A 24,672-nucleotide genomic window follows, 5' to 3' on the forward strand; every position below is an offset into this window, starting at 1 on the left:
TTTATCATGTATTTTATGCTACCAGCTTTACGGACATGCAAATTTTGTGTTTGGACGACAAGCTATAAAATTTAATAAGCGCCAGGAGGAGGTCCAAAGGTTGGAAACACATTCCTATAAAACTTATCGATAGACTCTAAACACATTCCTATAAAATTAACAAAAACTCAATATTATCATCGTGTATATAATTAATGATTTCATAAAAGTTCAAACATTAAGTGAAGTTTTGAATAATAACACTGGAAATCAATAAAACATGAAAATGAAAATAAATATAAAAGCAAAAACTTACGAGCAACCACTTTCAATGAGCCAATGTGAAAAGTGTGGTGTGCTGTCTCAACTTCCATCAAAGTGGAAAATTATCACCAATCAATATCAGAGCACCTGTACCGAATCAATAACAAAGACAGATGAACTAGTTTTAAGAGAGTCCAGTGGAGCAAATTCACAAGTTCATAGTGTAATTAGTAAGAGACTGGGGTTGAACCTGGAGTTGGGGAGGATTTGTGGATGAATGATGGTGGTCTGTTTTCAGAGAAGAAAGGAGAATTACAGCTTTAGCACTAATAATAACATTATATCACAGAACCAAAATCACGATTTTGAATTTCTTTTACTTGTATAAAAAATAATAACACTATAACACTAATAAACTAAAGATAAACCAAGCCCCAAAACCACCCAACTGCCCCTGCTCCGCCTGCACATCGCCGCCACCACCAGACATCCACAACTTTCCCCGCCAACCCCAACGCTCAAAACTTGTATCACAAAAACCCACCTCCAAACCGAACCAGGTCAAAGACCAACCCCACCGCTACATCGCAACCCCAACAACCCAACACCACCGCCGTGGCTTTCTGCCCGTAAAAGCAATAGAGCCGCCGCCAGCTACACACACTATTATCACTGCCGCCTACTCGACAAGAAATGGCCAATGAGTGGGGAAAAATAAAGTTTTACCTGACATGTTTCTATCTCCACAAACCTTTCTTGATTTCTTCTATCTCCACAAATCGTTCTTCGATCGAGATGGTGGACAGCCTCTAGGGTTGAAGAAAGGGGACCGAAGAAAAATAAAAAGGTGAATGGGAGATTGTCAAAGAAACCGATTCAATCTTTTTACATCACAAAAATCATTATAAATTTTATTTTTTTACCTTTTTACTTCGGCAAATATAACATGCCGAAGTAAAATATGATATAAAATTATTAGTGAAGCCCGGGTTTTTTAAGATTCGAAGTAAAAGGTGCATTTTAACTTCGGCAGTCTAATTACTGAAGTGTATTGTTACATATTACTTCGTAATTAACAATTGACGAAGTAAATTATGACGAAGTAAAAGATGAATATTCTACTAGTGAGAGGAAGAAGGATCCGAAGTCGGGAACCTGGCAGAGGGTGGAATGGGCACCCCTTGGGGCCGAGTTTTAGCAGGCATGGATTCTTCCCATGGCAATAATATATATCAGAGGAATGCCCAAGAACTTTGTAGTCCAAGCAGAAAAAAGGAACTCTCTCATATACCACCTCAATTGAATGACGATGATCACCCCACCCAACCCAGAGATGAGACGGACGTTCCTTAGTAACATCAAGTTGCACACAAAGACGGGCAAAGGAGACACGAGATCCTTCTGCTGTGACAGCATCAATTTTGATGGGATTACCAAGGTAATGAGCAATACCATAAAAGGATTTCTTGTTATAAAGGTGGAGAGGGAGGTCTGGGAGACGAATCCAGATCGGAGCAATAGAGGATTCAGCTTCAAATTTGAACTTCGGGGTCCATTTTGAAAACCGAATGGCCACAGTGCCAATCATGAGGATATCATTGTTCCAGAATTTAGTATAGTCATCCTCCACAGTTAAAGTAAGATCCATATATCCACGGGGAAGAAATTTGATATTGAAAGGGGCAAATAATCCCAAAGAGGAGAGAGCATCAGTGATAAGGTTATTGGGAGTTAATCCCCTATTGTCAGTGATTTTTCCAATAAGCGAAAATTTAAACGGTTGAGCCCAAGTAGAAATTACCTCTTCCGGGAATAGAATACCCGGTGCTCAGTCCTCAACAGAGGGTAAAGGGATCTGCTCCAACGAATCAGAAATATCATCAAAGGAAACTTTACGAGCCCCGGGAGAGTTAGGATCCAAAATGGCATGAAAGGAGACCGGGTGAATCGTTTGAATCGGAGTGGGTTGGGCAGAATTACGGCCTGGGTTGACTGGCATCGGTGACTCGGCCAAGTTGACTCGGTCCGGTGGGACCTGGGTGGGGCCGAAGGTGCCTGGGTGGGTGGAGGCCTTGGAACCGGTCTGAGTTTGGGAAGAACCGGTCGGGAGAGGCGGTGAATGGGCCTGACTCGGTTTTAAACTCGGTGAATTGGGGGAAAATTGGCTTGAATGTTTGGTCGTATTTTTCAAAATTGATTGAGGCAAACGACGACCATGGACTTAGGATAAGAACCGTGGTTCCAATTTTCCGATTGGCACGGCGGTGGAGGCGAATTAAAGGAAAAGGTGGCCGGTGCTAGGGTTTGTTCATGCGCGGGGATTGAACAAAAATTAAATCCGATTGGCTGTGAATTAGAGGGTAAGGATTGGTGCATTAGCTTTGTCTAAGGGAGGGGAATCGATTTAAGTAATGGGTCATCGCCGTAAACTACCGTAGGAACCGGCGATTTGACGGCAGGCTCTTGGGGTGGTGGCGGCGCGACTTTGGAAGCAAAATTGAGGGGGCAAATAGGCTCTATTTTTTCTGAAATTTGGGCCAAAGGATCGACTGAAGATGGCGAGTGGACGACAGGCAGAGGCCGGCGAAGAGGCGGCGTCGGAAGTATGGCGGCAGTAGAGGCCGATTTCTGGGCTGTTTTGGGAGGCAATTTGGAGGGGCAAATGATATCCGATTGATTTGAAATTTTGGGGGGAGAACCACCTCGAAGAGACGAATATGATGGTATAGGATGCCGGACTGGGTCCAGAGGATGCATGGCAGCGGCGGTGGCAGCAAGGTGGCGGCGGCGTGTAGGGTTAGGAAGGAAGAAAAAATTTGAAAAGATTTGGCCTCAAAAGATTTGGCGTTCTAGGGTTCAGGGTTCAGGGTTCTAGGCTTAAACGACCCTAACTACTCGCTACTAGACTATAATTAAAATAAAGGAAAATTACGGATTTTTAAAAATTTTGCCATGACCTATTTGTAAAACAAATAAGCCATCAAGACTCAAACAGCAATTTAAATAAGGAAAGAAAATTGACTTCAAAACTTAAGTGCGTTAAACATAAACATGCAATCCTAGTAAACACCTCCCGGTTACAGCATAAAGTAAACTAAAGAATTTAAAATTAATTCCAACGATAATCATAAACTTGCAAAAGCGGAAAACGTACTTCAAAACATAAGCTGTAGCACAGGGAATGCACATCCTGGCTATAAATACTACAAGATCTCAAATAATACTTCATTATTACAAATTCGATAACTGTGCGGAAAAACATAAACTAAAAGGAAGCAACGGTCACTGGGCCTCGCACTACCGATGGCCTCATCCCAGTAGATCACGCCCCTCCGTCTCCTCCACAAAATCCTCACCTGCAAACATTCAAGCATAGTGAGTCTAAAGACTCAACAAGCATAACTAGGATAATAACAAGGGTTTAAAATACGTGATGCAAAAACTCAACTTAAACTGTAATATGCATGAAACTAGAAAGATATAGAAATCATGCATTAATGAACTCACACTATGATAAAATTTAACTTTCATAACATTCAACTTAGACTCATGCATAACTGAAAGACTGACATCAATGCAAAACGAGTCAACTAAAATTGTGAAACTTTAACTTTTAAACTTTTCTTTACTTTTTCCTCTTAGAAATCTGATCCCTGATTTGTGACCCTCTGTTTCGATCATGATCATGGCTGCAGTGCACTATGCCGGCAAGACGACGAGATTTCTCCCGACGAGCTTAACCCCTCTATGGCAAGGAGACCGAGATGCCACCCGATCCCACATTGCCCCTCTGTGGCAAGGGTAAACAAGATGTCTCTTGCTCCTTGCCTAACCTCTATAACCTCTTGGTGAGTAGACCGAGGCATCCCCAGGCCTAGAAACACCCCTCTTGTCACAAACAGATCACTTCATTCAAAAATATTTGCTTTCTTTTCCCTTTTCATTTATAAAGACTCAACTCATACATTAAATGACATCCAAACAAGTAAACTTCCTTTTTCTTTATTAAACTCAAGAACACGTCAAATGCACACGAATAAGCAATCTTTAAGACATAAGACTCGACTCGAAAATGTGAGTTTAAGGTGGATGAGTGGCTGCCCCTAAGTCCAAAGAAGACAACTTACCCAACAAAATACTCAAACTTGACTTAACTCGAGCAAGTAAACCGAAAAGCCCTTAACTTTGTCATGCCTTATCCAAAACCCGTCCCGCTTGAACCGACACTCAAAAAACACTTCAAATCATCCCAAGGAATAGGTGGTATCATCAAAAGATCAAAAGAGCAAATTTACAAAACACAAAAATCGGACAGCCCCTATTCAAAGGAAAAATCTGCACTTACACCCAATTTTGAAAAATCCATAACTCACTCAATTCTTATCCGAATCGAGCCCATTTTATATCGACGCGACCACAACGACACGAACTTTACTATGGTTCAGACCAAACACTGCCCAGACCTCAGACCAGCCCTGCCCTGCCCCGTGAACAGTACTTCCCTGCACCTCACACACCTCCAATTCCAAAAATTCAAACACTTAGCCCACTTTCCTCAACTTATCTCCACACCAAACACCCAAACACCTCAAATAACCTCTCTTAGGACTTTTCCCAAACACTTGGGCTACACTCAATCCACACTTTCACAACACATATCAAGAACATCAAGAATTAACCATCAAAACTCCAAAATGTTGAATAATCAATCAAGTCCAATGCAAGACCATTAAATACTTCAACATCAATTAAATTTCAGCCCCTACACATGCAAAATTTCGAAATTAAGGTCCTTATACATTCTGAAAATTCGAATTTTGGCAAGAACATCCATATAAATCCATGTCATTGCACATATACTCAACATTAAATCACATAAACTCAACCCCATAACACATTTAGCAAAATCAGCCCCTTAAATGCCCAAATTCGAAACCCTAACATCACAATATCATGCATTTTCGAAATTATTGCAAGAAGTCTTAAGGGTGGGGGTAGATATTGCTTGAATGTTAGCCCAAAGAAATAGTTACACTTTCCTTCACCAATCTACCAACAAATTTCGAACAAAAAGAGGAGATGAGAGTGGAACTTCAACCAAACACCAAGCTAAGCACCTAGGGGAGCTTCTCCGGTGGCTGGGACGGCGGCAGGCGGCGGCTGGAGGGGTTGGACGGCTTCTTCAAGGGAGAGGGGAGAAGTGGGCGGCTAGGGCTAGGGTTTGGGTTTAGGGTTTGTGTCTTGATTTTAATTGAAATGTTTTAATGATAGTGTAAATTAAAAGTGTAGTGTATTGTGTGTAGTGTTTTAAAATTTCACTTGTACTAGCAAAAGTACTACTTGTACTATTAAAACTTTTTACCTCAAACTTTTTGCTATTTTCAAACTTCTAAATTTAAAATTTCAACTCTCAACATTTTAATTGAAATTCCACTAACCCGGATTTAATAAAATCCTATTTTATGGAAAATTTAGGAAATAACCCAAGAAAATGATAAAATTGCTTTTTGACCCCTAAAAATTCAAAATTTGCATTTTTGGCCAAAACCCCTCTTTTACCTCTAACTTAAAATCTTAAAATTAAAAAATCTTGAAAATAAACCACCGAAGCCCACCGTCGTCGCCTGCCTGGATAAAAATTACTAACTAAACAGTTCAAGACATTTAATTCAAATAAGTCAAGCAAGGCTAACCTTAACTGAAACTTAAACAATTAACTTCAAGAAATTAAAATATAAATACTGAAAATAATTTTTAGGCATGATTTTCAAATTTTAGAAGTTCTTGGTGCTACATTTCCTCCCTCCCTAATAAGAAATTTCGTCCTCGAAATTAAAACTCACCAAAAAGCTACGGATAGCGATCTCTGAAATCTGCTTCTGCTTCCCAAGTGGCCTCTTCATCCGAATGGTTCTGCCATCTCACCTTGATCATTGGAATTGACTTGTTACGGAGTCTTCTCTCTTGTCTATCCAAAATCCGGATGGGCGTCTCCTCATAGGACAAGTGAGGAGATAGCTGAAGCGGTTCCGAACTAAGCACATGGGATGGGTTCGAGATGTACTTCCTCAACATCGACACATGGAAGACACTATGGATCTTATCAAGGTTAGGCGGCAGGGCCACTCTATAAGCCAGTGCCCCTACCCTATCCAAAATCTCGAAGGGTCCTATAAACCTCGGTGCCAACTTTCCTTTCTTCCCAAACCTCAAAACTCCCTTCAGCGGCGCTACACGGATGAATACATGATCACCCACCGAGAACTCCAAGTCTCTCCTCCGGTGATCAGCATAACTCCTGTAGTAACCCGGAACCCATTTTAAGATAATAATATGTTAAACATGATTAAGGGTTGGTAATTGATCTATTTCGGAGTGTTATTTGACTTCGGAAGAGGAATTTGGGCTTTTGACTTTGGGCCAGATCGGAAGCTCCGATCCCAGTTCAGAAGCTCCGATCCTGACCACTTAGGAAGCAGATCGGATGCACGGAGATCGGACGTTCCGATCAGGAACGGAGGTTCCGATCTCAGCCAGCCAGCAATGCTCGATGACTCAGCTGTGAGTTTTGACAAGTGTTGATCGGGGGTTCGATCGGAAGTTCCGATCCCGGAACGGTGGTTCCGATCCCGACGTGTCGGACATGCACAGAATGAGCTGGAATCGGAAGCTCCGATCCCGAGATCGGTGGTTCCGATCGTTGCCGAGATTTTGGCTATAAATAGGGCTCATTTGCTTCAGTTTTGAAATACGAATTCCCGCATTTCCTTCTTCAGTTATATAGTGTGAGATATACACTTGAGGGCCCTATCGGTTATAATAGAGGTTCTGGAATAACCAAGGTGTGGTTATAGTCATCCGGGACTAGCGACTCCAAAGGGCTAACTACGGACGAAGGTATGGTCCGGGAATCTATTTAAGTTTTGGGAGTACTTATTAGCTTAGTTAAGGCTTATAGAATTTATGTAGTGATACGGTGAACTTTTGAATATAGGCTTGGAACCTAGGATCCTATTATACTTGAACTAGCCTAGAGGTACGTACACATTGACTGAGATTTCCAGCGAGTATACATGTTTATATGTTGCATTTATTTGGCATTATTATATGGCATGATGTATGATTTATCGTTTTCTATACTCATATGTCATGTGCATATACACGTTGAGCCTATACCTTGTTATACTTGATTATAGAGCCGCTCAGCTCTATACTCGATAGTCTGTCACTGAGAGTACCGCGACGGCGGGGGCATTTATGTCTGTCTACTCTGGTGTACTAGACGAGTGTGGTTGCACCCAGAGGTTGATCCGTGCGGTGGCAGCACTCATATGGCGCCGGTTCTGAGCATGACTTTTCAGATGACCCTGTACCAGTCATCATGTTGCATGCATTATATACATATGTTTACTCATGTCTATGTACTGGGCGTAGCGCTCACGTCCTAGTTGTTATCTTGGACACCCTATTCTATGGGGCAGGTCGCAGGATGGACGGAGCTGGTAGTTCAAGGCAGGACTAGGGAGCAGGAGCTTTGAAAGTTTTTATACAGCACGATTTATTAGCTGTATAATGTTTATTTTAAGAATTTCGATATGGTTGTATCACTACTGATTTAAGCCTAGATTATATTACTAAGCTGATATGTAAATTATGGATTATGTTTCCGCACGTTTTTACTCTGTTAAGTATTTTGCTGTATTAAGTTTAATGCATGCTATTAGTTGCCAGTTAGTAGGTGATTCCATGCAGGGTCACTACATTTTTGGTATCAGAGCATGCATAGATTTTGGGATTAGTACTTGGGATTTAGTTTAGTCTTGAGTAATTCTTGCGCATTTGGGGTTTTAATGTGCAATTCTTTTCAGGATATGGCTGACGAGAGTCACGGTAGTGTTGGCCAGGGAGGTGGTCATCATCATCGTCGCCATCATCATCAGGATGATCAACATCGTCATCATGAGGGTAGACGTTGCTATACTATTAATAAGTTTATGCAGGTAGGACCGAAACCCTTAGTGGGAGGCGAGAATCCTGAACAAGCTAGAAGCTGGATGTCTAAACTTGAGAGCACGTTCCGAGCTTTTGAGTGTACTGAGGAGCAGAAACTGGAAGTTCTAGAATTTGTTCTAGAGGATAGAGCAAGTTTTTGGTGGGATGCCAAGGTTGCTCAGGCACGTACTGAGAGAGGACAGGTGACTTGGGGGGATTTCTGTCGGGAGTTTCAGAAATTGTATTTTCCTCCGGCTGTTCGCCAAGCACGATCTATGGAGTTGCTTACTTTGAGGCAAGGATCAATGACTATTGATCAGTATCAACAGCGATTTCTTGATCTGCTACCTTTCAGTCCTCATATCAATGAGAGTGATGCGTCGAAATATGATATCTTTCTGCAAGGCCTGAACCAAGATATCTACTCTCAGGTTGTCGTCTGTGATGACCCGGTATCTTATGTGACTTTGGTAAACCGTTGCCGTCTTGTGGAGACCAGCAACAGGCGTGGACAGTTGATGATGTCAGCACAGCCTAGTGGATTTATTGAGCCTCGAGCTCAATCTGTTGTGCCATCTGTACCTACGTCTTCTTCTACTCCTACTACTTCATCTGGATCTCGTGGTTCACGAGGTATGTTCCGTTTTGGGAAGAAGAAGAAGAAGGAGGAGTTTTGTAGCCATTGTGGTGGGAAGCATCCTGCAGCTTCATGTCGGAGAGCTACTGGTTCTTGTTATATTTGCGGTCAGCAGGGACATCTGCGGAGAGATTGTCCTCAGCGCATGGGTTCTGCTAGTGGATCGGGATCCCAGGTTGGATCTCAGGCTTCTACTTTTCCACATCAGCAGCCAGCACCACAGAGTTCTTCTGGTTATCGTCCCCAGACTCAAGGGCAAGTGTTTGCTCTGTCTCAGGAGCAGGCTACTGAAGGAAGCGATCGCATGTTGGCAGGTAACTTCTTGTTATGTGGTATTCCTGCACTTGTATTAATTGATACTGGAGCATCGCATTCCTTTATTTCTAGTCGCTTCGTTAAGAGACATAGATTACCTTACGTATCATTAGATATGGATTTAGTTGTATCTACTCCGTTGGAGCAGGAGGTAGTAACTAAGCGTCTAGTGATGGGTTGCCTTCTTGAGTTTGAGGGTAATGTGTTATCGGCTAATTTGATGACATTAGCGATGATGGATTTTGACTGTATCTTGGGAATAGATATGCTGACTTTGTATCACGCTACTGTGGATTGTTATCAGCGTCTGGTACAGTTTCATCCCGTTGAGGGTGATAGTTGGTACTTTTATGGTGAGGGTGCGCGACCTCCGATGCCACTTGTTTCGGCTCTGAAGGCATGTCATGTCTTGGAGTCAGGTGGGGAGGGCTACCTCATCTATGCAGTTGATATGTCCATGAGTAGTACGGGTATTGATCAGCTACCGGTTGTCAACGAGTTTCCTGACGTATTCCCTGATGAGATTCCTGGTTTTCCTCCGGTTCGAGAGGTTGAATTTGGTATTAATCTAGTACCAGGAACTACGCCTATATCTCGAGCACCTTATCGTCTGGCACCGTCAGAGATGAAGGAATTGAAACAGCAGTTACAGGATCTGCTTGATAAGGGATATATTCGTCCGAGTGTTTCTCCGTGGGGAGCACCTGTTTTGTTTGTCAAAAAGAATGATGGATCGATGCGATTATGTATTGATTACAGGCAGTTGAATCGTGTCACCATCAAGAATAAGTATCCTTTGCCGCGGATTGATGATCTGTTCGATCAACTACAAGGTACTTCTGTTTATTCGAAGATAGATCTGAGATCTGGATACCATCAGATGCGGGTACGAGACTCAGATATATCTACGACTGCTTTCAGGACCAGATACGGGCATTATGAGTTTCTGGTGATGCCATTCGGTTTGACGAATGCACCGGCAGTCTTTATGAATCTGATGAATCAGGTATTTCAAGATTATCTGGATAGATTTGTCATCGTCTTCATAGATGATATTCTTGTCTATTCTCATGACAAGGATGAGCATGCACAGCATTTCAGAATTGTTCTACAGACGTTACGAGATAAGCAGCTATATGCGAAATTAAGCAAGTGTGAATTCTGGCTTGATCGGGTAGTATTTCTCGGTCATGTGATTTCTAATGAAGGGATATCTGTTGATCCTAGTAAGATAGAGGCAGTGCTGAACTGGTCTCGACCGACGACGGTTGCTGAGATTCGTAGTTTTTTGGGTCTAGCGGGATATTACCGTCGGTTCATCGAGAATTTTTCACAGTTGGCCAGGCCTTTGACTCAGCTTACACGGAAAGATGTTGCCTTCATTTGGTCCTCGGATTGTGAGGAGTCATTTCACGAGCTGCGTAGACGTCTTACGACTGCACCTATGCTAGCTCTACCTTCTGGATCAGGAGGTTATGTTGTCTATACTGATGCCTCTGGTCAGGGATTAGGATGTGTTTTGACACAGCATGGACATGTTATTGCCTATGCTTCTCGACAGTTGAAGTCGCATGAGAGTAACTATCCAGTGCATGATCTCGAGTTAGCCGCCATTGTATTTGCGCTCAAGATTTGGAGACATTATCTTTATGGCGAGAAATTTGAGATATTTACGGATCACAAGAGTTTGAAGTATTTATTCACTCAGGCAGAGTTGAATATGCGACAGAGACGCTGGATGGATCTCCTGAAGGATTATGATTGTGAAATCAAATATCATCCAGGTTCTGCTAATCTTACTGCTGATGCCTTGAGTCGGCAGGTGAGACTGTCTGCACTTCAGACTAATGAAATATCTCATATGATTCAAGAGTGCTGTTCATTGAGTTTTACGCTCAAGCACAAGAAAGGGAGGAATGGGATTCGTTTGTATACTATTCTATCTGAGCCAGCATTGTATTCTCGGATCAGAGATGCTCAGATATCTGATGTTAAGACTCAGCGATTGGCACGTCTAGCCAATGGAGTTAATACATCTGGATTCCATTTTCAGGCAGATGGTTTATTGTGCCTATCCAATAGAGTGGTTGTACCTAATGTTGCGGAGCTCAGGAATGATATTCTATCTCAAGCTCACAGGAGTCGATTATCAGTTCATCCTGGAAGTATGAAAATGTATAAGGACTTGCGAACTAGATTCTGGTGGAAGGGAATGAAGCGAAGTGTTTATCAGTTTGTTTCGAGATGTTTGGTTTGTCAACAGGTCAAGGCTGAACATCGACGACCAGGTGGATTACTGCAGAATCTTGAGATTCCCGAATGGAAGTGGGAGCACGTAACTATGGATTTTGTCACCCACTTACCTATGACGTCACGTCAGTGTGATGCTATCTGGGTCGTTGTTGACCGTTTGACGAAATCAGCACACTTTATTCCTTATAACCGGGAGTATTCTTATGATCGCATGGCACGCTTATATATTCAGGAGATTGTGCGATTACATGGGATTCCAGTGAGTATCGTCAGTGATAGAGATCCACGATTTACTTCACATTTTTGGGGTAGTTTTCAGGAAGCGTTGGGTACCACTCTGAGTTTGAGCATTGCGTATCATCCGGAGACTGATGGGCAGTCAGAGCGCACTATTCGTACGCTGGAGGATATGCTACGTTCTTCTGTCATGGATTTTGGTTTATCTTGGCAAGATCAGTTACCTTTGATTGAATTTGCCTACATTAACAGTTATCATCGTAGTATTGATATGGCACCTTTCGAGGCATTGTATGGTCGACGGTGTCGTACTCCGTTATTCTGGGATGAAGTCGGGGAACGGCAAGTCGAGGGTCCTGAATTGGTGCAGCAGATTGTAGACAAGGTAGATTTGATCAAGCATAGGATCAAAGTTGCTCAAGATAGACAAGCCAGTTATGCGAATATTCGCCGCAGGCCACTTCAGTTTGAGCCTGGTGAATATGTTTTTCTGCGAGTATCACCTTTCAGGAAGGTGATGAGATTTGGTGTGAAAGGCAAGTTGTCTCCTCGTTACATTGGGCCTTTCCAAATAATGGAGAAGATCGGAGATGTTGCTTATCGTTTGGCTTTACCGCCATCTCTTTCCAGTATACACAATGTTTTTCATGTGTCGTTGCTTCGACAGTACATAGCTGATGAATCTCATGTGATTCAATCTACTGATATTCAGCTAGAGCCAGATCTGTCTTTTGTTGAACGACCAATCTGTATCCTAGACAGGAAGGAGAAAGTTCTTCGGAACAAGACTATACCACTTGTGATGGTACAGTGGCAGCGCCGAGGCGTTGAAGAAGCAACTTGGGAAACTGAGAGTCGTATGCGAGCAGAATATCCTGAGTTGTTTGCTTTGTATTTTTTATTACCATATAAGATGTAATTACCGTTGTTGTAATAAGACATAGTTTGATGTTTCATATTGTTATCTTTATTGTCTTTAGATGTTATTTCGCGGACGAAATATCTAAAGGTGGGGAGAATGTAGTAACCCGGAACCCATTTTAAGATAATAATATGTTAAACATGATTAAGGGTTGGTAATTGATCTATTTCGGAGTGTTATTTGACTTCGGAAGAGGAATTTGGGCTTTTGACTTTGGGCCAGATCGGAAGCTCCGATCCCAGTTCGGAAGCTCCGATCCTGACCACTTCGGAAGCAGATCGGATGCACGGAGATCGGACGTTCCGATCAGGAACGGAGGTTCCGATCTCAGCCAGCCAGCAATGCTCGATGACTCAGCTGTGAGTTTTGACAAGTGTTGATCGGGGGTTCGATCGGAAGTTCCGATCCCGGAACGGTGGTTCCGATCCCGACGTGTCGGACATGCACAGAATGAGCTGGAATCGGAAGCTCCGATCCCGAGATCGGTGGTTCCGATCGTTGCCGAGATTTTGGCTATAAATAGGGCTCATTTGCTTCAGTTTTGAAATACGAATTCCCGCGTTTCCTTCTTCAGTTATATAGTGTGAGATATACACTTGAGGGCCCTATCGGTTATAATAGAGGTTCTGGAATAACCAAGGTGTGGTTATAGTCATCCGGGACTAGCGACTCCAAAGGGCTAACTACGGACGAAGGTATGGTCCGGGAATCTATTTAAGTTTTGGGAGTACTTATTAGCTTAGTTAAGGCTTATAGAATTTATGTAGTGATACGGTGAACTTTTGAATATAGGCTTGGAACCTAGGATCCTATTATACTTGAACTAGCCTAGAGGTACGTACACATTGACTGAGATTGCCAGCGAGTATACATGTTTATATGTTGCATTTATTTGGCATTATTATATGGCATGATGTATGATTTACCGTTTTCTATACTCATATGTCATGTGCATATACACGTTGAGCCTATACCTTGTTATATCTGATTATAGAGCCGCTCAGCTCTATACTTGATAGTCTGTCACTGAGAGTACCGCGACGGCGGGGGCATTTTTGTCTGTCTACTCTGGTGTACTAGACGAGTGTGGTTGCACCCAGAGGTTGATCCGTGCGGTGGCAGCACTCATATGGCGCCGGTTCTGAGCATGACTTTTCAGATGACCCTGTACCAGTCATCATGTTGCATGCATTATATACATATGTTTACTCATGTCTATGTACTGGGCGTAGCGCTCACGTCCTAGTTGTTATCTTGGACACCCTATTCTATGGGGCAGGTCGCAGGATGGACGGAGCTGGTAGTTCAAGGCAGGACTAGGGAGCAGGAGCTTTGAAAGTTTTTATACAGCACGATTTATTAGCTGTATAATGTTTATTTTAAGAATTTCGATATGGTTGTATCACTACTGATTTAAGCCTAGATTATATTACTAAGCTGATATGTAAATTATGGATTATGTTTCCGCACGTTTTTACTCTGTTAAGTATTTTGCTGTATTAAGTTTAATGCATGCTATTAGTTGCCAGTTAGTAGGTGATTCCATGCAGGGTCACTACAACTCCTCTGCCTACTCTGGGCAGTCCTCATCCTATCATGGATCTTAGCCACTACCTCGGTGGTCAACTGAACAATCTCCGGACCAAAGTCTGATCTATCACCTATCTAATCCCACAACACTGGAGATCTACACTTCCTCCCATATAGTGCCTCGTAGGGAGCCATGCCAATAGTGGACTGAAAACTGTTATTATACGCGAATTCCACTAGTGGTAGTCTCGACTCCCAACTACCTTGAAAATCAATAGCACATGCCCTCAAAAGATCCTCCAAAATCTGAATCACCCTCTCTGACTGGCCATCAGTCTGCGGGTGAAAGGCGGTGCTAAAAAGTAGCTTCGTACCCATAGCGGAATGAAGACTCTTCCAAAAAGATGAAGTAAACCGTGGATCTCTATCAGACACTATGGAGACTGGAATACCATGTAGTCTGACTATCTCCCGGATATACAACTCCGCGAACTGAGTCATCGTGAAAGTCATCTTCACCGGTAAAAAGTGAGCCGACTTAGTGAGACGGTCTACAATCACCCAAATGGCATTCGAACCTCTCAATGTCTTCGGTAATCCCACGACAAAATCCATGGAGATATTCTCCCACTTCCACTCCGGAATAGGGAGAGGCTTAAGCAAACCGGCGGGTCTCTGATGCTCCGCCTTAACCTGCTGGCATGTCAGGCATTCTGACACGAATCGGGCAATGTCACTTTTCATGCCTGGCCACCAATAACGCTGCTGAAGATCCCGATACATCTTCGTACTACCAGGGTGGATTGAGTACGGCGATGTATGTGCCTCTTCCATGATAGTAACTCGCAGAGAATCACCTGCGGGAACCAAAAATCTACCTCTGTACCTCACAATCCCATCTACCACAGCATACAAACCGCTGCCTTTCTCTTCGTCCCTCTGTCTCCACTTCCTGATCTGCTCATCAACTGACTGCGCTGCACGGATACGATCAAAAAGTGTAGTATGCACACTAAGGGAAGACAAACGGGGAGCTCTACCACTCGCATAAAACTCAAGACCATACCTCTGAATCTCAACCTGCAACGGTCTAGACACTGACAAGGAGGTAATCACTGCAGTCTTCCTGCTCAAAGCATCTGCAACCACATTAGCTTTACCAGGGTGGTAGCTAATATTGCAGTCATAGTCCTTCACCAACTCTAACCACCTACGCTGCCTCATATTCAACTCCTTCTGGGTGAAGAAGTACTTGAGGCTTTTGTGGTCTGTGAAGATCTGACTCTTCTCTCCGTAAAGATAGTGTCTCCAAATCTTAAGAGCAAACACTACCGCTGCCAACTCTAAGTCATGAGTAGGGTAGTTCTTCTCGTGCTCCTTCAATTGCCTAGAAGCATAGGCAATAACTCTGTCTCGCTGCATCAGAACTGCTCCCAATCCCAACTTGGAAGCATCAGTATACACCACAAAATCACCTTGCCCGGATGGCATGGTCAACACTGGCGCTGTCGTAAGAGCTTCCTTCAAAGTATCAAAGCTCCTTTGACACTCGGCACTCCAAAAAAACTTGGCGTTCTTCTTAGTCAACGCTGTCATAGGCACAGCAATGGAGGAAAAACCCTTGATAAATTTTCGGTAATAACCGGCTAATCCAAGAAAACTGCGAATCTCAGACGCGCTCCTCGGTATAGACCACTCCTTCACTGCTTGAACCTTTGAAGGGTCTACTTCCACACCGCTCTTAGAAATAATATGACCCAAGAAAGCAACTTTCTCCAATCAGAATTCACACTTATCAAACTTGGCCAACAACTTGTGCTCTCGAAGCACCTCAAGAACGGTCCTCAAATGTTGTTCATTCTCCACTCTATCCTTCGAATAAATGAGGATGTCATCAATGAAAACAATGACAAAGCGGTCCAAGTAAGGCTGAAACACGCGGTTCATAAGATCCATGAAAACCACGGGCGCGTTCGTCATCCCAAACGGCATCACAAGGAACTCGTAATGACCGTAACGAGTCCTAAAAGCTGTCTTCGCCACATCTGACTCCTTCACCTTCAACTGGTGATAACCTGAACGAAGATCAATCTTCGAAAAGACGGATGCACCTTGCAATTGATCGAAGAGGTCCTCGATCCTAGGTAATGGGTACTTGTTCTTCACAGTCACTCCGTTCAAACCTCGGTAGTCTATGCACAGTCTTAGACTACCGTCCTTCTTCTTAACAAAGAGGACTGGTGCGCCCCAAGGGGAGAAACTAGGGCGAATGAATCCCTTGTCAAGAAACTCTTGAATCTGCTCTTTTAACTCCTTCATTTCGGTAGGAGCCAACCTGTACGGTGCCTGGGAGATAGGCACAGTACCGGGAACCAAATCTATAGAGAACTCCACTTCTCTATCGGGCGGAATTCCCACAACATCGCTAGGGAACACATCCTCAAACTCCCTGACGATAGCCACATCAGAAATAACTGGTCGCTCTGGCAGCTCTGTCAAAGATAAACTGGCTAGAAATGACTCGCACCCACTAAGTACAAGCCTCTGAGCTTGCAAGGTAGAAATGACTCGAGTCTTCCTCAAGTTCTTAGCAGCCTCAAACCAAAACGGTTCCTCGCCCTCAGGCCTGACTAGTACTGACCTCTGCTGAAAATCTATCATCACCGCATTCTTCGTCATCCAATCCATCCCAAGAATCAGGTCAAACTCTGGCAAAGGTAGCACTATGAGGTCTGCTACCACTGACTGACCCTGCAAAAGCAATACAAGGTCTCTCACCAAGCTCCTGGTGGATAGCTCTTCTCCTGAGGGGATAGTAACTGAGAATCCAACCTCCAATTCCTCTCTCTGAATGCCCCTCTCAAGGTTAAAAGACTCCAATATAAAGGAATGGGTAGCCCCTGAGTCTAATAAGGCCCTCGTGGCTACGCCTGCCAGAACAATCCTACCTGCATAGCAGTAGTTACAACGACAAAAGGTTGAAGTTAAAACCACGAGTTCTACCTAGGCTCATTCTAATTCAACAATTCCCAAACAAGATACTATTCATGCTAAACAGTCAAAGGACCTAAGACAAACAACAAGATACTTAGAGAAAACCTCAAACAAGCAAAGACTTAGAGTCACATGCATCTACAAATCTTTAACTGCTCTAACCCAAAAGTTAAGATATTACCTGTGAGAAGAGTAGTGTCTGGGTCGGCCTGCTCGGCCTCCATCACGAACACTCTGCCCTGCACGGGCCTCCTCAGCTCTGGACAATGGGTAGACATATGTCCTGGCTTCTTGCACTTGAAGCAAACTCCAGCATCCTTCAAACACTTCCCAAAATGCGGACGATGGCAAAACTGACAAATAGGCTTCTCCCCAGCCTTGGGAGGAACCTGTCTCTGGGCCTGACGCCCCTGCGGTGCCTGCTGTCCCTGCTGTCTCGGGGGTCCATGATACGGCTTCTTGCGGTGCTGCTGCTGCTGAGAGTGGCCCTGATGAGGGAAGGGCCTCTTGCCATGCGCCTCCGCGCTAATATCTCTCAGCGTCTGCTCGGACCTCAAGGCACGCCTCAGTGCTGAAGCATAATCAGATGGCTCAGCCATCAGCACATCCCTACGGATGGTAGGTCGAAGCCCTACAAGAAAGTGCTCCAGCTTCTCTTTCTCATCATCTCCAATCAACGGCACGAAATGGCAGCCTCTCTCAATCTTCACCACGAACTGGGCTACCGACAGATCACCCTGCCTCAAGCTCATAAACTCCGTCTTCAAACGGGCTCTCACATCAGCAGTAAAGTACTTCTCAAAGAACAACTTCTTGAACTCAGCCCAAGGTAGAGTAGTTGGGTTCACAATCTTCTCCATACCCTCCCACCAGAGGGCGGCATCATCCTGGAGGAGAAACACAGCACATCTCACTCTATCTGGATCTCCCATCTGCATATAGCGAAAGATCACCTCAAGGGAGCGGATCCAACCCTCCGCTATCAACGGATCAGTGGTGCCAGCGAAGTCCTTCGGATTCATCTTCCGAAACTGCTCATAAGTAGTCTCCGATCTAGCAACAGGAGAATCCACATGACGCTCGAGGATACGGGCCAATCCTGCTAGCACCTGCCCTCCTATATCCACCTGCGGCACCGGTGGAGGCGGTGGAGGCGTAACTGCACGCGGATCACGACGACGAGCCATCTAAATGCATTGAGAAAATCCAACATTCAAATTTCATGCCTTAGAAAATATTTTTACTTCAAATTTAAACTTCTCAATAACTCAAGAAACTAATACATCAAAACTTAAACAGATAGAGACATTAAACTTAAATCTTACAGACTTTGAGGCGAGATCCCCTGAGTTTCAGCAACCGGCAGTAGGCTCAGCCCAAACCAAGACCGTGCTCTGATACCAACTGAAACGACCCTAACTACTCGCTACTAGACTATAATTAAAATAAAGGAAAATTACGGATTTTTAAAATTTTTGCCATGACCTATTTGTAAAACAAATAAGCCATCAAGACTCAAACAGCAATTTAAATAAGGAAAGAAAATTGACTTCAAAACTTAAGTGCGTTAAACATAAACATGCAATCCTAGTAACCACCTCCCGGTTACAGCATAAAGTAAACTAAAGCATTTAAAATTAATTCCAACGATAATCATAAACTTGCAAAAGCGGAAAACGTACTTCAAAACATAAGCTGTAGCACAGGGAATGCACATCCTGGCTATAAATACTACAAGATCTCAAATAATACTTCATTATTACAAATTCGATAACTGTGCGGAAAAACATAAACTAAAAGGAAGCAACGGTCACTGGGCCTCGCACTACCGATGGCCTCATCCCAGTAGATCACGCCCCTCCGTCTCCTCCACAAAATCCTCACCTGCAAACATTCAAGCATAGTGAGTCTAAAGACTCAACAAGCATAACTAGGATAATAACAAGGGTTTAAAATACGTGATGCAAAAACTCAACTTAAACTGTAATATGCATGAAACTAGAAAGATATAGAAATCATGCATTAATGAACTCACACTATGATAAACTTTAACTTTCATAACATTCAACTTAGACTCATGCATAACTGAAAGACTGGCATCAATGCAAAACGAGTCAACTAAAATTGTGAAACTTTAACTTTTAAACTTTTCTTTACTTTTTCCTCTTAGAAATCCGATCCCTGATTTGTGACCCTCTGTTTCGATCATGATCATGGCTGCAGTGCACTATGCCGGCAAGACGACGAGATTTCTCCCGACGAGCTTAACCCCTCTATGGCAAGGAGACCGAGATGCCTCCCGATCCCATATTGCCCCTCTGTGGCAAGGGTAAACAAGATGTCTCTTGCTCCTTGCCTAACCTCTATAACCTCTTGGTGAGTAGACCGAGGCATCCCCCGGCCTAGCAACACCCCTCTTGTCACAAACAGATCACTTCATTCAAAAATATTTGCTTTTTTTTCCCTTTTCATTTATAAAGACTCAACTCATATATTAAATGGCATGCAAACAAGTAAACTTCCTTTTTCTTTATTAAACTCAAGAACACGTCAAATGCACACGAATAAGCAATCTTTAAGACATGAGACTCGACTCGAAAATGTGAGTTTAAGGTGGATGAGTGGCTGCCCCTAAGTCCAAAGAAGACAACTTACCCAACAAAATCCTCAAACTTGACTTAACTCGAGCAAGTAAACCGAAAAGCCCTTAACTTTGTCATGCCTTATCCAAAACCCGTCCCGCTTGAACCGACACTCAACAAACACTCCAAATCATCCCAAGGAATAGGTGGTATCATCAAAAGATCAAAAGAGCAAATTTACAAAACACAAAAATCGGACAGCCCCTATTCAAAGGAAAAATCTGCACTTACACCCAATTTTGAAAAATCCATAACTCACTCAATTCTTATCCGAATCGAGCCCATTTAATATCGACGCGACCACAACGACACGAACTTTACTATGGTTCAGACCAAACACTGCCCAGACCTCAGACCAGCCCTGCCCTGCCCCGTGAACAGTACTGCCCTGCACCTCACACACCTCCAATTCCAACAATTCAAACACTTCGCCCACTTTCCTCAACTTATCTCCACACCAAACACCCAAACACCTCAAATAGCCTCTCTTAGGACTTTTCCCAAACACTTGGGCTACACTCAATCCACACTTTCACAACACATATCAAGAACATCAAGAATTAACCATCAAAACTCCAAAATGTTGAACAATCAATCAAGACCAATGCAAGACCATTAAATACTTCAACTTCAATTAAATTTCAGCCCCTACACATGCAAAATTTCGAAATTTAGTTCCTTATACATTCTGAAAATTCGAATTTTGGCAAGAACATCCATATAAATCCATGTCATTGCACATATACTCAACATTAAATCACATAAACTCAACCCCATAACACATTTAGCAAAATCAGCCCCTTAAATGCCCAAATTCGAAACCCTAACATCACAACATCATGCATTTTCGAAATTATTGCAAGAAGTCTTAAGGGTGGGGGTAGATATTGCTTGAATGTTAGCCCAAAGAAATAGTTACACTTGCCTTCACCAATCTACCAACAAATTTCGAACAAGAAGAGGAGATGAGAGTGGAACTTCAACCAAACACCAAGCTAAGCACCTAGGGGAGCTTCTCCGGTGGCTGGGACGGCGGCAGGCGGCGGCGGACGGTGGCTGGAGGGGTTGGACGGCTTCTTCAAGGGAGAGGGGAGAAGTGGGCGGCTAGGGCTAGGGCTAGGGTTTGGGAGTTAGGGTTTGTGTCTTGATTTTAATTGAAATGTTTTAATGATAGTGTAAATTAAAAGTGTAGTGTATTGTGTGTAGTGTTTTAAAATTTCACTTGTACTAGCAAAAGTACTACTTCTAAATTTAAAATTTTAACTCTCAACATTTTAATTGAAATTCCACTAATGGAAAATTTAGGAAATAACCCAAGAAAATAATAAAATTGCTTTTTGACCCCTAAAAATTCAAAATTTGCATTTTTGGCCAAAACCCTCTTTTACCTCTAACTTAAAATCTTAAAATTAAAAAATCTTGAAAATAAACCACCGAAGCCCACCGTCGTCGCCTGCCTGGATAAAAATTACCAACTAAACAGTTCAAGGCATTTAATTCAAATAAGTCAAGCAAGGCTAACCTTAACTGAAACTTAAACAATTAACTTCAAGAAATTAAAATATAAATACTGAAAATAATTTTTAGGCATGATTTTCAAATTTTAGAAGTTCTTGGTGCTACAGTTTAGGGCTCAGGGTTTTTTTTTTTTTTAGAGAAAACACCGCCGGAAGCGGGGGGGTTTGGTAGACCCCTACCTGTATATAAACATAAAAGAACAATACAAGAAAACCTAAAGGAGGAGGGGGACTAAGCTAAGACCTCCTCAAAAGGCGATACAAAAGACTAAATACATCAAAACAACTAGGGTATCGAAAGATACTACAATATACACAACCCTAGATAATGAGCAGTAAAAGTAAACATCAGTGACAACTAAACATATCATGTCACCCTAAGTCATCATGAGCAGCCAAAATATCTTCAACATCCACGACTCAAACTAGATGATCGCAGACCAGACAATGAAGTGCGGATGGAGAACAAAAAGTCATCAAGATCAGCCGAAATATCATCACCATCCACGACTCAAGCTAGACGAGAATACCAGGCAATGAAACGCGGATGGAGAACTATCAAAATCCCGAGCTGGACCAGTAAAACAGAACTGAGCTAGAAATATGTCCATAAAATCACGGTCTTCTGGAAAATCACTGTGCAAAGGAGATCGCCAGGTGAATAAGGGCAACCACAGTCCATCATACCCAAAAACAAGAGATAGCAAAAATATTGTAACGCCCCAAAATTATCTTAATGGACTTTATTTGAGATAATCAGAGATTTTAGAAGTCGAGGGCCGATTCGATTTTGATCAGGGACTAGAATGAAATTTTTGAAATTTTCAGGGACTAAAATGCAATTTTGGGATTTAAAAGATATTTAAGATGAATTGACTTGAATTATTCACTCCATCCCTTCCCCTCCACCGCCTCCCACCATGGATGACCATACCCTTTTGATTCCATGCTTTGGGATTTCCATTTTTGATCAATCCGTCCGATAGAATTGATTTCTCACTGGATATCTGCGATCACAGCGTCGAGTGCTCCGTTTGGAAGTAAGTATATCTTATTTCTGAGAAGTTTGAATTTTTTCGATAACAGCTTGTGCTTTCTTTTAACGACTGATCCTGATGGGATCATGTTGCCTTTTCGTCCATTTTCTCTCGAAAGCTGAAATTCTTATTGAACACCTCAGATTGGAGTTGATATGAATTGACCTGGATCAACATCCTTATTAGAATTTGAAGATTCCTAGATTTAGCGAGTTTTATCGCGAATCCTTTGAGGAATTCTTATTGTTGAGAAGACGATTACTCAGCAGAATATGTTCTTATTTTTTTTATTGAATCTTCGAGACCAGTTCTTATTGATAGGAAGATTTGACGAATTTTCTTTTGAGGGAGTTTCTATGATCATTTCTATTCCTAGAAGTCGGAGTATTGTATTCACAGTTCGAACTGATTACGAGTTGAGATGAATTAGATATGATGATTTATCTGACTGCGGTTCTTTTGTGATCCAGAGAATTGTTGTAACAGCTAAGATTTTCAGCTGAATGATCTGATCTTATTTTATCTACTTCAGTTGTCCTCTTTGACAGATGATTACTGCACTTATGACAGAGTCTGGAACAGATGGAACATTTGTTTTAACTCCTTCATTCGACTTCAAACCAGAGTTGATTGAGAACGCATTGGAATCTGATTCAACCTTTCAGAATCCGATGAAGATAGATCAGATATGAGTTTAATCTGAGTTTCATGTTTTTATTGATGCCTTATTAGCGAATAACTTTGGTTGTGCCAGATGTTTCGGTATGAGACAGAGTATCAGTAGATTGGCATTTTGAAGTTTATTCAGGGTTCTTCCAGATAATCGGAAGATGTTCGATGAATTGAGGAATCAAATCTAATAGAGGATGATGAAGTATGAGGTTCAAAGTATGGTTTCTGATGTTTTAACTATAGAAAGAACGATCCGATTCTGTGTTGTACAGTCTATTCTGATTCAGAGTGGAATTGGGGATCCGAATTTTATTTTCAGGAGGTTCGTGAAGTGAGCTTTCTCAGAATCTTTTGCGAATTGAAGTTAGGCCGTTTTGAACTTTGAACAGGCCGTTGATATGAAGAATACTCCTTGATTGTTGAAGAATTTTCTGTTGACCGAATCTCTCAGAAGTATTAGTTGAAATTAGGAATTCTTATTGATGAATTTCTTGTTTTCTGGTTATGATAATTGTACTGATCGTACAGAGCTTTCGACAATATTTTCAGAATTGTACACCAGACAGTTGTATGCTAAACTCGATGTTTGAATTCTGATTGGACCGAATGAATTTCTTCGATCTTATTATCTGATGATGGAATTTATGATTGTCTGTTCTCTTGTATTCTGATTTTCAGTGCTGATGATCTTTCAGTGCTGGGAATTCTTCTTATTGCAATTTTGGAATTATCCTTATTTTTATCTACTGTCTGATTTTGATTGATTGATCGTTGGAATCTGTTACAGTTTTCTGTACAGAATGATTTTGATGAAGAAGAGAGAATTGATATCTTGTCAGAGGTTATCAGATGTCATGAATTGCCGAAATCTGTCAGTTTAGACAGAGATCCTCGATGTATTTATTCTTTCGGCATAGACTTAGAAGATATTTTTGATGTTGATTACAACTTGTTTTGATTCGATACCCTCAGAACGACGGACAGCCAGAACAGATGAATCGAACTTTAGAAGAATTTCCATAAGTTGTAGTGACCGACTTAGCACTAGTTGGCAGGATTCTTGTTTTTGTGGAGACTTCGTACAACGATAGCGATTTTATGATTGATTGAATGTACTTTTTAGAAGTTGTACGAGAGGAAATGATGATCTATTTGAATTTTGAGATGAATTTTCTTGGTCACTTGATTTTAGAACGAAAGAAGATTCGAATTGTGACTGATATTAGAAGGATTTTCTGACAAGGAAGAGTTGACTTGATAGACGGATGGAGTGTTGATGAATTAATCGACTAGAGATTCTGACATTCTCTGATTGATTGAGATGTCGAACTGATTGAGACGAACGATTCAGAGTTAGATTGAAAGCAGATTCTGGACTTAGTTCCGAGATGTAAATTCTTATTGCAGTCCTTTGATTCTAGCCTCGACCTTGTGATAGAACAATGATTGATTTCGAGGACGAAATCGATTCTTAGAGGGGGAGAATTGTAACACCCCAAAATTATCTTAATAGACTTTATTTGAGATAATCAGAGATTTTAGAATTTGAGGGCCGATTCGATTTTGATCAGGGACTAGAATGAAATTTTTGAAATTTTCAGGGACTAAAATGTAATTTTGGGATTTAAAAGATATTTAAGAGGAATTGACTTGAATTTTTCACTCCATCCCTTCCCCTCCA

Source organism: Henckelia pumila, chromosome 3 (genome assembly GCF_033568475.1).
Source record: "Henckelia pumila isolate YLH828 chromosome 3, ASM3356847v2, whole genome shotgun sequence".
Classification (NCBI taxonomy): Eukaryota; Viridiplantae; Streptophyta; class Magnoliopsida; order Lamiales; family Gesneriaceae; genus Henckelia; species Henckelia pumila.